Source organism: Nothoprocta perdicaria, unplaced genomic scaffold (assembly GCF_003342845.1).
Source record: "Nothoprocta perdicaria isolate Ctin4 unplaced genomic scaffold, notPer1 scaffold_421, whole genome shotgun sequence".
NCBI classification, from domain to species: Eukaryota; Metazoa; Chordata; class Aves; order Tinamiformes; family Tinamidae; genus Nothoprocta; species Nothoprocta perdicaria.
The window spans coordinates 267,833-272,678 of NW_020455668.1; positions in this window are offsets into that span (position 1 = coordinate 267,833).

The window sequence follows — 4,846 nt, forward strand, 5'->3', positions numbered from 1 at the left end:
CCAATGCCATTTCTTCCCATATACAGTGCTTACATATTTATCTAATACTTTTTGATTTTTTTGTATTACTTCTTTTTAGAAGATGAGTATGTTGGCATCTGCATAGGAGTCAGTAAGACTCCTTTTGCAGTCAATGATGAGAAATAAGCACTTTTATGGTGTAATTCATCTCCTTGTAGAATAAAACAGGAAAACCCAAGGTTAGAAATGCCTGAGGAGGTCTATATTTGTTTTTGTTATTTTTGTTTTATTTTTCTGTACTTCTTTTTTTTTAATGAGTAAGCTTGATGGTTGAGAAATATGTATATATATTTTTTTAAAAAGTGGTTGCTCAAGTGGCCATATAATTTTTATTAAAAAGAAAGAATTAGTGTAATTATGCTGAAAACTTAATATAGTAAAAATTGAAACTAATTAATTATATCTTAATGTGTTTATGAGAAGAAAAAAAATGCCATTTCAAGATGAAAAAAGTGTGAAAATAATGTTTATTTGCTTTAACAAAAACAGAACACTAAACTCCAAATGTAGCTCTTTGAATTAGATGCTGGACAAATCAGTACTACAAATCAACTACATCTTGCATGAGACCTTGCTACTCAGCAAGACAGGTGACAGAGCCCTACAGTTACAATTACAACAACAGCTTTACTACAAGATGCAGAAGTTATGTAACTGTCTTGAGAGGTGGTTAACTAAAAAATGTCTTTGATCATTATTTGACTTTGCAAATGACGTATGTCACACCAAATTTAAATGCAGAATTGCACACAAAGTGCTATTCCCACTGCAGTGTAAGTCCCACTGTTAATTTTTATGTTGTACAAATATTAAATTAGATGACTGAAACCCAGGGAAAGAGCTGAGGTATTGATATAGGCATATTCCAGGCAGCTGCTAAGCAGTTTTAACATAGATATATCATTTGTCAAGCACATTAGTAAATACACATAAAATGATGATATATAATAGTGTAATGATATATAATAGTGTATTAATATATGCATATTAATATGTATATGCAATATGCAATATGTATATCAATAAATACATTGTGGAATTTGACCTACTGGAAAGCAGATATGCAGAAAAGTCTCTAGGAGTCCTAGAGTATAACAATTTGAAGAATAGCCACCAGTGTACCCTTGTGGCCAATAAGGCCAATGGTCTCCTGGTGGTCGTTTCAAAGCCCATAACCATATGAGATGACCCTCTCCATTCTTCTCAACCCTGCTGAGACCACACCTGGAGTGCCAAATCCACTTGTGGGCTCGTAAGTGTAAGAGAATGCATAAGAGGAGGAAAGATTCATAACTTGTTTGTGATCTGTAGAGGCCTTGAGACCATTGTGAAGCTGAAAGCTAAGCCATTATGGTTATGTGGTTATAGGATGTTTGAAGGCAGCTATACATCTGTGAAAACAGGGGCCTTATCTGGTCATGAGGAGCAACTGAGGAATCCTCAACCCAAATACAACCCACCTCTAAGCTAGTTTGGAGTTCAAACCTGAGGCGAGGGAGAAGAAGATGATGAAGGCAGGACCCTCATAACGAGACCAGAGACCCCCACCAGGGAAAGTTGCGTAATGATAAAGGTGAAGCTTTACCTGTCCTCTGGTCACCTCCTGACATGTACTGGCCCTACGTGGTAGGATGCACCAGATATAAAAAATAATTGTGGATCTGAGGGGTCGAGAGCCTTCCAACTGAGACGTACATTGTTTCTGCAGGGATGTCTGCAAGTTTGGAGCCTGTCAGCCACCTCTTGTCCATCGGGGTGGGGAATGATCAGTCCAGCTATCTTGCTGGCAAGTATCCTCTCTTAATTGCTTTGTAGGTGCCTCATTTTGCAGGCAGTTGCTAAGCAGTCGTCCTGCTTTAGCATGTTGTTAGTGTGAATCCTAAATATTCCTAAATAAACATCCTAAATAAACATCCTAAATGTGTCCTAAATAAACCAAGGGGTTGATTTTGCTCTCAGTGCGTGTGCTTTCAGTTGCCGAACCCTGAACCCATCCAGAACAGGGAGATATGGAATTATTGCAGTGAGTCCAGTGAAAGGCTCCTAAGATAATGAAAGTATTGGAGCATCTGTCACATGACGAGAGGCTGAGAGCTCTGGAGCTGTTCAGTTTGGAGAAGTTGGGAGGGAAGTCTTATTATTGTGCATAATTATCTGAAGGAAATGTGTAGAGGATGGGGCCAGACTTGTCCCAGCGTTGATGAGGGGCATGATACAAGCCTCTACAGACTCTAGTTTTAATTTCTAGTTAATTTCTAATTTAAATTTAATTTAAATTCTAGTTTTAATTTTGCGCTCTTTCTGGAACATATTTTCTCATTTTATACTCACTTTAGAGTTTCTTTAGAAAGGCAGATCATGGAAAGCTGTGTTAGAGTAAACAAAACTCTTTAAAAATATAACTCTCTGATATTTACTATCAATGAAACATGGAAGAAAAGCATAAAATATCAACATACAAGTTTATGTCCTACAATGAAGAATGTAATGCAAACATCCAGGAAGATTTGTTTCTTGACAAAGAAATTCAAAGGACAGAGATTTTACAGAATCAGAATGGTTAAGGTTGGAAGGGACCTCTAGAGATCATCTAGTTCAACCCCCTGATCTGGCAGGGACACCCAGAGCATGTAGCACAGAGTGGCATCCAAGTGGGTTTTGGAAACCTCCTGGGAAGGAGACTCCATAACCTCCCTGGGCAGCCTCTTCCAGGGCTCTATCACCCTCACAGTGAAGAAGTTCTTCCACATATGGGGATGGAACTTCCTGTGTTTCAACTTATCTTCATTACTCCTTGTCCTATCACTGGCCATCACTGAGAAGAGTTTGGCCCCTTCCACCCTACATTCCCCCTTCAGGTACTTATACATATTAATCAGATCCCCTCTCAGCTTCTCTTCTCCAGCAGCTGTAGCTGTAGCTGTAGCTGTAGCTGTAGCAGCTGTAGCTGCTGGAGCAAGGAGGTTGGACTAGATGATCTCTAGAGGACCCTATCAATGTCAACTGTTCTGTGATTCTGCGAAAAATAGAAATAAAAGTTTTACACTGGACAGGTTGAAAAAATATTTATCTTTCTATTGATTATGCTCCAACCAAGTAATCAAAGAAAGAAAATTGTTAATATTTGAGTTTATCCACTGAATAACTATTAACTTACAAAGCACTCTGACTGTAGAAGTTATGCTGAATAATTACTGTGTATACTGCTGCTATTTTTCCTTTCTCTTAAAAAAAAAAAAAAAAAAGGTTTAAAAGGTACTTTATAGTTTGTGTATACCTTAGCCAGGTTTGTATACTTTGTATTTAGTTTCAGTACAGTCAGAATGTATTTACCATATATATATATATATATATATATATATGCACACACACATATATTTTGTTTGTTTAGGAATTTCTTTCTCTTCCATCATGACATAGCAACTGCACTTCTTCACCTACCCTTACCCTACTGCCTCCCTCCCTTTGAGTTGCACTTTCTGAGAAACACAGAGTGCTCCTGGAGGTTGGGGAGAAACTGGAGTGATTTTGCAGAAAGTGAGATGAAGGTTACCACTAGATGCAGTGGTAACACTGGTTCGCTTGGGAACTGCAAACACACAGAGAAATAAAATAAAATAAAATAAAATAAAATAAAATAAAATAAAATAAAATAAAATAAAATAAAATAAAATAAAATAAAATGGTGGTCATCTACTGCCACCAGGATCACAATGTGATGACCTCATCTGTCCTGAAAGAGCAGCGCTATTAGTAGCCATGGTGACTAATCCAATGTTAGTCCCACTGTGTATAAACACCGTTTCTAAAAACAAGTCTCTAATGGTGATTGACTACACAGTTGATAGAGAGATATATCTTTTATTCTGCAAACAATACATTTGTGTTTCTTTCAATGGGTCTAATTTATAACAAGAATTACCACTAAGATAGTGGTTCTAAAATAAATAGTGCCCTTTAAGTTCTGGGCTCAGTTAAATTGTAAGTAATTTGTAATTTGGCTACCACTTAACAAGGAGGGCTTTAGGAGGGGGCCCATTTCCTGTGGTTCTTTTCTTTTGATATGTTGCTTTTGAACTTTTCATGTGTGAGATTTATTTAGTAAAGTTAGGTTGGATACCTGTCTCAAAGACAAGCAACTTGTTTTATCAACTAGCTTTAAATCAATAATGGTCAAAAATAGTTTCAAATTTAGTTTTGAGTAAAAAATGAAAATAAACTGCACTTTTTCACTTTATAAGTCAGTAAGAAAGCTGTCTAATTCCTGGAAAAATAAAATATCATCTAACAGTGTTTTCATTTGAATAAAAGTAATATTTCACTGGAAATTTTCCAAGGTTATGACTATATTTTCTTTCTACCTTTTTGCATCTGAATGGAAAAAGATTCTGTGTCCTGAAATAACTACAGAAAGAGAAACAATTCCAAATGCTTGCAAAAATCTACATTCAATCCAAAGGCAATTGTGTACTGCTTCTTTGAGAATGTTCTTAATTACTTGATGAAATGTATCCTGGCAATATGATAGCAATCTATAGATAAGAAGTAGCTTCCCTCCTTCCCTCCTTCCTTCCTTCCTTCCTTCTTTCCTTGTAATAATAAAATAATAACCATGGTAACTACTGCAATGACCAGTCCATAGGTTAACATATGCATGAAAAAAATATTCCTCAAGTAATTTTGAAAAAAAAAAAGTGTTAAAAATATAACTCTAGTCATGAAAATAATATTATTTTAAAATAGATTTACTGAAAATATGATTTGATAGCATCAAAAACCTGCCAAGTTTTTTGAAGATTGATTAACCGTAGCAAGTGGCTCAAGG